Raw genomic sequence first — 12,456 nt, 5'->3', positions numbered from 1 at the left:
CCGCAAAAGCAAAGGAAAAAGAAAATAAAAATTAGAAGAAAATGCCCCAAATGAAAGCTTCAGTTTGGAAACAGTGCAAGCCTGCTTCTAAACAGTCATGTGACTTTTTTTTTGCTAACAGCCATGTGCTCGCGTATCATTTTACTCTGAAATAACTCTGCGGATTTCAGCTCAACCTGCCTTTGCTTATAATGCATGACATAGCCTGCGAGGGAGCCTGAGAACCGTCCCTCTTCAAAAGCAAGGTTCCCATGCTTGGCCTGTAACCATGGAAGCAGATGCCTTTTTTGCTTACCCCTGCTTACCTCTTTGCAGCCACGAGCTGCTCCCTATTGTTAAAAGGGGTACGCCTTGATTTTTCTTCGTTGTGACCGAACTTGCCTCTTCTTCAAAGGGCATGATGCTGCAGGTCATTGGTCTAGACTGTTTGCACGGTCCAGAGAACAGCCTTGATGTAACCCTTGCTCCGTCTGTGCCACACCACCAGCCGTGCGACTGCAGACTGTAGGGGGACATCGGAGATCTGTATTTGAAAAGAAGTCCGTCCGATTTTGCCATTGTGCCTTTTCAGTCATCGATCGAATGAATATCGAACCTTCTGTCGTTGCATGTGTGAAATAGATAGCTTAGCAAGCACTTTTGTGCCCAAACCTGTGCAATGGGCCAAACTCTCTTCCTTTATTCACAAGTATTATTGGTTTTTGTAGTATAGTAATTTCTTAGGTACTTCAATATCAGTGTCCTAATGTTAAACTGGCCTCAAAAAAAAGAATCTCTTTGTTGCAATCTGCTTCATTTAGCACTTTATTTTTTTAATTTTTTTTAAAGGTGCTTCTCTTTTAGTCATTCCCACTTCAATATCAGCACTCTTAAAGTGCAAGGGTGGCTGATTTTTGAATCGCTGTGAAGAGTCCGGAATCATGAGGGGTTTCAAAACAAGATACCAACTGGACATTTGCTACCATAAAGCTTTAAAAATAACACAGGAGGAAAAAAGAGTGAACTTGGAAAGCTTCCAAGGTAAATTAAAAAAATCCAGCAAATATGGCATTTGGTTTGGGGGCTTTTATTGTAAATACGAATAAAGTCCAGAGTGGTAAGGAAAGATATCTATTTTAATAGATAAAATAACCTGTAAGTGGTTGGCTAGAAACCTAAAAGAATCCTATCTCCATTTTTAACTCAATATGCAAAGAAAAATAATTTGGAAATTTAGCATCTGATACCATACAAGCTCTAAACTACGTTTTATTCTTCCATAATATTGCACAAACATTTTCCATATTCACTAGCCAACTTTTTTTTAAAAGATATATTTCATTTAAAAAAATCACATAGATAGACGTTCAAACTATAGTATGAAATTACAAAAATTATGCTAAGCCCCTGAGAAACTGTAACTGAAGTGTTCAGTTGAAGAGTTTGACAGAACTCCAGGAATTCTGGGGGGGGAGGGGGTGGTGGTGCTGAAGAAAAAGATGCTCTAACACCTTCACATAAAAAAGAACTGTAACTACTGCAGAAAGTGACACCTTCTTGAAATCAGTCGGTAAGCAAGTTTTTATTCCTCTTTTAGCAGAACAGCAAACTCTGACCGCTGCCTGTCAAAAAACAATAACCTAGTGACAGGCATCACCACCTATTCATTGTAAAATATGCCTGTCTCTGTTCTAATAAAATTTGGATCGCATCAAAAAGGGCTTATATATTCTTCAGGGTGTTGCTTACCCAGCGTTGTCTCTATATGACATCAGTATATATATTTTTGAGATACCACTATCTCATACTTCAAGGCATACCTATTTTCTCTAATTGCCGCAGGCAAAGGGGAGGTGCACTAAAGAATAAAGAGGGTTATTGTGACAGATGAAACATAATTCACAATGAGTACGCTTTTCATCCAGCCTTAAGTAGCAGAGGATTACTTCAAGCTGAATTTTAGGGGAGTATATATGATCTGATTTAATAATATGAGGACAGGCCAGAAGCTGAAAGGCAATGTAAACCAATTATGCTTTTGCCGATTGTTTGGGGGATTTTGTTGTTGGGAACCACCCCCCCTCCACTTTTCTGGAACTAGAAGAATTGTGAACGTGAAGAGGGTCTGAAGAAACATGGGGAAAAGTAAGAAATGCCAAGAAATAAAAGTTGAGGTTTTCTGGAATGGATATTGATAAATGCTTATTCTATATTTCTGCTTCATGACACCTGAATGAAATAAGATCATGCCATTTCTTCAGTAAACATGCTTTGTGAAAGTAGGTAAACTTATTTTGATACACTTACTGAACTTGTGTTGCTTCAGAGAAATTCATACTTGAGACTTCTAAAAATGCTGTATGATATCAAGTTTAGATGTAGATAACTGTGACAGTAAAATAACTTTCTGCTAAATGTATACATTCCTTTTCTGAGTCACTGTTTAAATATTTTAACAGTAAATAGGTAAGCTTGCATGTATATTTTATCTATCTGTTTCCTCATAGTGTGTTTTAGAAAAGACTTGCTAAGCATAAATTACTGTATTGCATTCTGAAAGGATCTATCTTTTTACAGTTTCAGTTTTCATTTAACAGCTCCTGTTTTATCATCTAAAATTGCATTCAGTATGTATAGCTAGTTAAAGTGAAAAAAATGCTAAGGTAGTCAAGGAGCTAAGGGCATCTTATTTTATCTACAGAAATGTTAATTTAGATTAATTATTTTTTAAGCAATAGGTAACTTTTTAAAAATCTATTTTAATGAAAGTATTAATAAAGTAATCATTGATCTTCTCAAAGATAGTTTCTATACATTTTGTATAATTTAGTATGCAAAATAAAAACCTTTTTAGATTCAGATTCTAAATGTGTTTTTCAAGTGTTTATCTTGTTTGAAATATCACAGACAAAAAAACAATAAAAAAACATGAGTTGAATGTTGTTTTCATATATTTTGTACTTTTTAATTACACGAAAACTACTTAGCCATGAGAGCTAATAAAACTGTATTCCTAATTGAAAATGAAGTATTATTAGAGGTTTGTTTATACCTTTCAGATTTTTTGGACTGAAATATATAAAAAGATTAATTGGAACAGACTTTCTGTTATTCAAGGGCCGCTACATATCACACCAGCTAATACAATTCAACAACTTAACAACAAACCTTACATAAATAAATGGCAAGGAAACACCGTAAAAATATGCACGTGAAATTATAATTAATTGCATTTTCTAAACCACAAAAAGAACACTGAAATTTTGTCTTTTTATAGGCCATATTACTGAACTATTCTCTTATATAATATGCTTTGATGCCGTTCTTAAAAGCAAGTATAAACCAAATTCAAGTATTTCATAAACACCATAAGCAATGGATTAGATTTTGGAGAATAAACAGCATGTATTAGGCACACCCCAGCACTATATTCTTAAAGAAACTATGAACAGTCAGAAAACGCATCAAAATACAATAAGAGAACTGCTAGACTGAAAGCATACATTTAAATATTTTAGTTCGCAAAGGGAGCAGCAGCCAAAAGACCGTTCTAACCACCTGACAAATAGCAACAAACAACAGCTCTCGAGTCAAAATATTTATTAGGGTGGCATGTCAATGTACAGGCTAGCATATGTGCTAAGGAGAAATTATTCTATTATCTTCAGCTGAGTGAAGTAGTAACAATGAACAGACAGATTTATAAATATATCGAACTGAGAATGTTTCTTTCAAAGCATACAACCATTAAATTTTCATTGATCATTTAAAAATACATCAAAAAGTGTAAAAGACAAGTTCCTTCAATTGCTAGGGCATTCTATATTGAAATGTTATTGTTGCCATGTCATACTGTACTTCCCATCCGTTGCAAAGTTTCTTAGTAAGAAATATATACTTAAGCATTTAAGGACTCAAGTAACATTTTAGCTACACTGAATGACATTAATTTAAGCACTATAACTTCTACTAATAAACTTTCAAACAATGTATATTTTAGATTCATATTGTTAGACCATTTTTGTTCTTTTTAAAATTAGTTATAAGTAGAATTTATTACTGACATTATGGCATCTAAAACTTCCAGCTAAATTGAAGAGGAAGGCTGTCTTTGGAAAAGTAGGGAAAAGAGAGCATCTCAGATCACGTCTGCATACAACAAAAAAGTACTCATTTCAAGATTAACAAGCAGTGTTTCAATAAAATGATGAGCACTCATATCTCTTACAAATCTGAAAACATTAGTATTACATGTTGGTTTTAAGTTGTTTTCTGTAAAACATACATCTAGCTGACTCAATATAAATATCAAGGTCACTACATCATTTTTAATAGCCAGTTTATTTAAAAGAGAAGGAGGAGAGAAAAAGAGGTTTTTCTCCTCCCCTGAAAACAGATTTGATTTTAACCAAATCTTAATGTGCAGGTACAGTTGTTTCATCCCATAGTCTATAAAATTTTAAGAAATTGTGAATGAAATTAAGATTTTTAATATTTTTTGAGCTACAAAGGATACAGCAGCTCAGGAGACAGCATTGGGAATGTAAGAAACCACAGACTCTGATTCTATACGACAAGCTGGATAGGAGTCAAAGCTGCCACATGTGGTGTGAAAAAATGCCACCCCGGTGTGAACAAAGGGTTTAAAATGGAGTCAAGAAGCGTGCAAGCTCAATGTCTAAGCTTTTCCTGTGAATTGTACTGCCACAACCTGCAGGATATCAAGTGGGCTGGGAAGAATAGAGTGCCTTTGGAAGCTACAATGGAGTAGCGGTGGCCGTCAGTGCGTTAGGGTTTCTATTGTTTTGGTCTTCTTGTTTGTGCATTGTTACAATGTGCTGCTTTACTTTAGCAAGAAATTAAATCTAAGCCCCAAAAATAAAATCGCAAAATTCACCGAGAAACTGATGAATGCAATAACTCTGATCTTTCTTATCGTAGTCCTAGTTTACAGTTCAGTGTGAGAATTTGCCAGTGTTCATTTTACCAGGGCCTGAACCACAATCTTATACGCATGAAAAGCAGAGTAATAAATGTTGCTCATAAATATTTCTATGACTTTTTACTGAGATAATAGTTGCAATAATATAAGCATTCATTGGGGTTTATTCAAATAGAAAGAATGTTACACCTCATTTCTATCATCAGCTTTCCTCCTTTTATTACAACATAAAGGTATTAATCTGCATATTCTGTTCAGGAAACACTATCTTTAAGAAAATCTACGAAAGGGTGCAGTAGCAACCCAAAAATCATATGCTAACAAAGATACTGTGCTAACAATGTTTAATAGTAAAGGTACTGAAAATCCCAAAATCCCAACTATTCTATCTAGAGAAAGGAAAATGCTATGTAGTCAAGACACAAGGAATAAAAAAAAATTACAAAATAAAAAATTGTTCATTATATTTTCCCCAAAGATGCACATTGTAAAAAGTACAAGTTCCTCAATGACAAAATACAATACAGTTATTAGACTTCCCAAATAAAACCAATTAAAATCCAAGGGAGTAGACCCACAAAACTGAATGAACAGTAAATTTTCTAAGAATTAAAGAAACCTTCTGATTTCCAATATTACATTTACATTTTTTTATTAAGGATTAGGTCAAAAGCCAGTGATTTTTAGTTCATGAATGCAGGTCAAGACAAGAACATTTTTCTATTTACTCCGTGTAACTCTGTATAGAAATCAATCTGTTACTTTCATTACAACCACACAATCAATTCCATTTAAAGTACAATGCAACGGCCAAGTCCAAGGACAATATGGATTGCTGAAAATCCTTCATACTATCTACAGAATTTATTCAGTATGACTGGGATGATTTTTCTTCTCATTAGTATGCAAAAAGCTTTCACATACAAACTTACTCCAGCTTTGCCTGGTTTTAGTTCAAAGCATAAAACAAAACATACACTAATTTACTAACACCAATGCATAAGTACTGCTCTTCAAGAAATAAAACAAATCATCTATTAAAAAACAATTTAATGGAAGAAAGTGTCTAAGTAACACTGTGTCATGATTATTTCTACAAATGTAATAAGATAGGACTACATGCTAGATAAACCATATAACACATACAAGCAGGCATACATGATGAATGTAGATAATGTATTTAAGCAGACTGTCTTAAAAGGCTGTGCTTTATCAGTTTACAAATATTTGTGCCCTTCTTATTTTTTCTGTTCTTTGTAACACTGTTCCAAGGTTCCAAAGGGACACAAAGCCAAGGTATTTAAAACTGCAAAATATTATCAATGTCTCTGTCTGTACCCTCAAAGAACTTGTCAGATAATTTGGACAGATGTGATTTAGCCATTTTTATAAATGTTTTAAATGTTCATAGTTACCTTTAAAGTCCTAGCTGAACATATTTTGAAACTGTAAAGCTCCAAACTGCACTCTTATTTATGTCACATTTATGCAGGTTTATCTTGCTGGTTTGCTTTTGTTTCCAACCTATTTTCTCAGCTGCTTTTCTTCAGCATCTTAGTATCTGTAGGAGGTTTTAATACTATTTTTCTCCTTCTGCCTGCATGAAACTTAAGCCTGTCAAGTAAATATTGCTGTAAATGAACAGAATAGACTGAAAAATATTCTGTTCAGAGATTTTTGCAGAATAAAGCTGCCTGTGGTTTTCAAGAAAAAGCCTTATCTTGAATATTCTTAGATTTTGCTCTTTATTTGTTCTTTTATTGATCACTTTGTTCAACTATATGTCTTTCCTGCCAAACAACATATCAGAAGAAATGAAAAATGAATCTTGGAATATTGCTTCAGAATGTGCAGGCAGACGTCTGCTAGTCCCACTGAGGCTGTGTTTTGATGTCCCTGGATTTTCCAGCTCTGATAATTTCAGATGGCACTGATATGAGATCTTTGTGTGTGTTTTTAGGGCACCATCTCCTTTTTAATTTAGTGTATGTTAAGTGAATCTTAAATTGTTGTTTCTGCCAAGTGGTCAACCAATTAGCAGCATCCTCTCTTGGGTAGCAAGACAGCATGCACACACACACGTACATATGTGTATGCGTACGTACGTGAGCACATGGCTTGTTATTTCAGCTGAGTCTCAAACTGAGGCTTTCATGCACCAGTTAAATTTACCTCTGTCAAATTTCACTGTATGCATTCTAGTCATAAAGAAAATTACATAATGCCAGATTTCTTACTCACATATAACAGCACATAAATAGACAAAGGGTTCATAGCACTGTGAGGAGAGAAACCATCCTGACAGACTTGCATTTATCCCTACTGCAAACCTTAAATAAGCATACATAAATATCTTTTTCCTCCTGCTCAGCTGTGTTTACTTGCCACTGCTTCCCTCCCCTGCCTTCCACCAGCTCATTTTACCCCACCTCCTGAATCTGTTTATTTTCTTTCTCCTGCCTGTCTGCCAGCAGCAGCACTGAAGAGTGCCAAAAGCTGCAGCCCCCCAACACATGTCCAACCCAGGGGCACCCTGAGTGTGTGAACAGGGCACAGGAATTAACAAATTAATTTCATACTAGCAAGAGTAGGCATGACTCGGGCCTTGAGAAGATGAAGCTGGACTATCTGGAAGGATTGCAGTAAATGTAAGACATAATATCTCAAGTGAGACAGCAGGGATACTGTTGAGAGAGAGAGAAAAAAAAAAATCACTTTCCCTGAATGCTCTCCATCTCTTCAGACATTAAATAGCTGAAACGTGGGCAACGTAGAGGTTAAGCTTGCCAGCTGAGAGCAGGACACTGAGCTACTCAGCAGCCCACATCTCTCCCTCTAACTACTGCAGAAGCTTGGGGATCCTCAACATGAATTTTACCAGCAATTTGCCCCCAGGGGCTATTTTAAGACTGTACTGGACCCGTCTGCAAAGCTGGCCCCAGAGAGCCAGATCAGATCTGTTTGAAATGCTACAGAATGGATACATAATCCAGTTCAGAGCCCATGAATAAGCAATATAAGGGATCTACACTGGCTCCTCACCCCTGCATGAATTTTGGCAGCAGCAAGGAAGCCAAAATTATGAATAGCCAGTACAGGTAAATGATTTATTGGGAAAGAGTAAAGTTCCCATTTTAGATGAGTTACCTTTCCTTGCAGCAGGAAAACTTCATAGCTTTATTTATTATTAGCAGAAAATAATTCCATTTTTTTGGTGACTCTAGTGTGTAAATTAACAAACCAGGTTTTCCCCTGGCTAAAATTAGTTCCTCCCTCATTTCCACCAAAACACACTTCTTGCGGCAGTCCTTCCTGCCTTCTCTCAAATCCTGGTGGACCTGCATAAGCCTCGTAGGCTAGCCAAACTGACAAAAAGCAAACGGACAACAGGCAGAGTAACACATAAGAAAACACACTGTCTCCAGTACAGAAATGTACCATCAAAGAGACACTTAAAAGCAGTTGTCCATGACTGAAGCTCTGTTAGTGTGATGCCAACGAATATCAAGATGCCTGATGTCTCTATGAGTTTGAGTGATACTTCCTTGCCCTTTGTCTGTCTCTTTAAGAAGGTACTTAGAAAAATTAGTCAGGAAAAGCACTAGGAGAGGAAACCGTCACCATACGCTTCTGACAGAGTCTTTGCTGAACATTTACTACCACAGAGGGTAGTAAAGGCAATTCAGTTTTCCCTATGTGTAAGTGCTGGAGGTCATGACTGGTATAAGGATTAACATGATTCTGATTTCTTGCCTCAAAATGTTAAATTCACACTTCTTGACAGTTCAACAGGAGCAGCACTGGTGGAAGCACACTCCACCCTTTAACCATGCCACAAGACTCAGGAGTGAGAAACCAAGTGTTACAGGAGAGTATTCTTTGCTTGGAGGGAACTTTTCTCTCCCTTCCTTAATTTGTAAATTTCCTTCTGTGGGTTTATTTTAGTACTTTGATTCTATTTGAACATAGCTCATTATGATTTAATTTCCTCTTTTTTTTTTTTTAACAGAGGGTGGAAAAGAAAAATAAATCTCTCTTGCTCTCAGCATATAACAGTTGATATAATAGACTGAAATGGCTCCTTCTGATCACTTGGGGATTTTTAAGTGCATTTTATTGACATGATAAGCCATTATGAGTCCTTCAGACTTGTTATGGTTTATCATAGCAAGGTTCATGGTTTTAAGTAATATTCCTAATATGCATTCAGGCATCCACTCCAACAGCTTCTTTAATTTCAATTAAATGCCACTAAAGATATGTATGGTACCTATGTATAAGTGGCACTGGAACAGTATTTATATGCAGTAACAACAAAATAATGTCAAACTGGCTCAATTGCCTTCCATCTCATCCCATACCCAGGAGTCTTATTACTCAGTACAAGTTCATATGCAAAGGCAACATAATTCAGTAAAATTATGGGGGAAAAGTTTCTGGTAGCAGGGGTTCCTTTTGGTGGTGTTTGTTTGTGAGGTTTCTTTCTTTATTTTCTTCAAGTTAGTCATTAAAACAAGACCCCTTCTACCAACACCCAGCAGCTGTCTGAGCAGAACTTAAAGCATCTTGATACATCCCAGCAAAATGGAGGTTATTGCCAGTGTCTAAAGAAATAAAACTGAAAGTCAAAGGTCACCAGAGAGAGCAAAATTCTGACTACACAGAGCACAGCTATGCAGCTATCCTGAATGGTCACATAATACACGTATGTCTTCCCCAACCTGCGCCACAGATTCATAGTCTGCCCCTTTATGCTTTTTGTACTTCATACTATTCTGTTTCACTCTTTCATCTTTCCTTTATCTTTACATTTTGGCTTTCCATAGACATGGGTCCCCTGCCCTTAGAAGAAGAAAGTGGGAAGCAGCAGAGATTGTGTCCAAGGCAGTTAAAACGACTACGGCTGCCAAACTGCCTAGACCTTCTCTTTATAAAAGGCAAGAGTCCTGCACTAAGAGCAGCAACAGAGAAAGCTGTTAGAAGGTTATAAACCACTTAGAACCTAAGTGTTCTGAATTTATGTCAATTGCTCTAACTCCGAAACGAAAAAGGTGCAGCTAGTTTAGGAGGCTGAACTGTGGGAGAGGACAAAGAGATACTCATCAAAATATAGTACAAAGAAGGAGTGGGCAGTCTGGTGAGACAGGCACCAAATTTGGCCTAAGTACAGATTTTAAAATACCTAAAGGTGAAGTAGGTTGCCAGTGGCCCATCTTGCCATCTGGTGTTCTTACAGAGAAACCAAGGGTAAAAACCTTGCAAGGAATATAAAACCAGACCAAAACTACAGTATTCTCCAAATTAAAAAAACAAACTGGGACCTGTCACCTTGCACAGATGTTGGACAGCATGAAATCAGCTAATGCTGTAACAACCTGCCTCTTCAAGTAGAAGCACTCTTCACACTTGCCTCTAATTTAAGGAAGTCAAACATATATACATAAAAGGTTAAGAGCACATTTACTATTTGTTATACCAACAGCTGAAACAAAGATATTTGTGTTGCAAAACTAGAGGATGCAGACCCAAATTGTACTTGTAGTTATGGTCAGAAAGACACACAATCCTCTAATTACTCTAAGCTAAATAGCTGCAAAACCAAAGTTTTTCACTGTTGTCAGAGATTGTCCCACTATTAAGCCTACCCTTACAGAATGTTGTACTTCTATAATGGATTTTAAGTTTATGATGCACTCTCAGAATCATTAAAAAAAAAAAAAGGCTATCAAATGATTTCATAATCAATTAACACTACAGCTTAATTCCCAGTTTGTTGTGTCCTTCAGTGCTGCTTTGGCCACACAATTGATGTCTAATTTGCCATACCATGCAAGCAGCTTTGTTTATTCTTATTCCATTATCAGCAACTAGCTCATTACTGCAAGGCACTCTGAAGTATTTAAAACATAAATGTAAAAAAAAGTTCCATTCTATTGTGTGTCCATTAGTTATCCTTCCAAGTTAGAATCAGTATTCAAATCTTTATAGCTCCCTCTCTTTATAAATACCAAGTAACTCATCTGCAGCAGAATATGGTCCATATTGTAGGAAAGCTTGCTGAGGTAAGACAGCAAAGAACATATCAACCAGCAGCAAAACTGATACCTATCAATCACTGAACAAAGCATGAAATTACAATTTTAAAACTTTCTACTTTATTTTGATGGCTCTAAAAGTCCCTTCTAATATTTTTTTTTCTGTTACACTCTTAGAATCAATAAGTTTATTAAAACACTCCGGAACAAAACCAGTAGTGTAACCATGTGTGTGCAACTGGAGTCTCACAAAAAAAAAAAAAAAAGACATATACCACAGTAGAAAAAGTCCCCTTCTCTGATCTCTACCACATCCAACAATTGAAAAGTGTGCCTTCTTGATAAAGAGATATTTCTGTTTAGCTGTAGATTCATGGATGTCTGACTACTATGGCAAAGATGCTAAAGTCCACTTTCATATTTGATGAAAAGTCATGTAGTACAGGTCAGTGATCAATAGCTTAATTGATCAAACAAATACAAATTTCTACACTGCTACCTATTGAAACATCTGGAGCCGATATTGGAAATAATTTACTGCCCACTTAAAGTCAGAAAAGATATGTTCCTGAGCTCCCTAAACTGTGGAGTACTGATGGCATATTGCTACATTAATTCAGCCAACTCTGAATTCAGATAGTGTTAGAGTTTGAAGGGGGAACTTTAGCCTAGATCCTGACTGCAAAGACTGAAAATAAATTACCATTGGATACAAAAGAAAAATAATGATAAGGTCTATATAATTCATTGGCTTGTTAATGGGATATAGAGTAGTGGCATAAACAGTTCTTTCTCTCTTTTCTTCTGTTGCTTCTGTTTGCAACTTCTCCCTCTCTCTTCCATGGCCTTGCCGGGGTATCTGTGTTTTGACTACTGTGTGACGTAATGGGAAGGAAGGAGGGAGTGGGGGAGGAAGTATATGGTCTGGTCCCCCTGGATTGTCCAGGGGGGTCTGAAGAGTTTCTATGTTGTTTATAAATTGTAAATAAATAAACATACATATATATATGTATAAAACATATATTGTATATTTGCATTTCATATTTCTAGATTTTAGTTTGCTTGTAAATATAGCTTCATTTGCTTCCAAAACCTTCTGAGCTAGTCTGGCAATTTTGTTTTGGGGGGTAGCTTCTCCAAATTAGTTGGGGGGTAATTTCAACCCTGCTCAGACAGAAATTCACAAAGACTGGATTTCTTGTCACTTGCTAGAGCCCTGAACCTTTAAACTACTGTCCTGGTCTAATCTACTCATATACTATTTTCTAAGACTGTTAAAGACAATATCATATTGTACAAGCAGCAGCTGAGGGAGCTGGGGCTGTTTAGTCAAGAGAAGGCTAAGGGGAGATCTTATTGCTCTCTACAGCTACCTGAGAGGAGCTTGTAGTGAGGCTGGTGTTGGTCTCTTCTTCCAAGTAACTAGGATGAGAAGAAATGGGTTTAAGTTGTGCCAGGGGGAGTTTAGATTGGATACTAGGAAAATCTTTACTGAGAGAG

This window comes from Indicator indicator, chromosome 1 (assembly GCF_027791375.1).
Source record: "Indicator indicator isolate 239-I01 chromosome 1, UM_Iind_1.1, whole genome shotgun sequence".
Lineage (NCBI taxonomy): Eukaryota > Metazoa > Chordata > Aves > Piciformes > Indicatoridae > Indicator > Indicator indicator.
The sequence above is the reverse complement of the archived record's forward strand: the minus strand, read 5'-3'. Positions refer to the sequence as shown.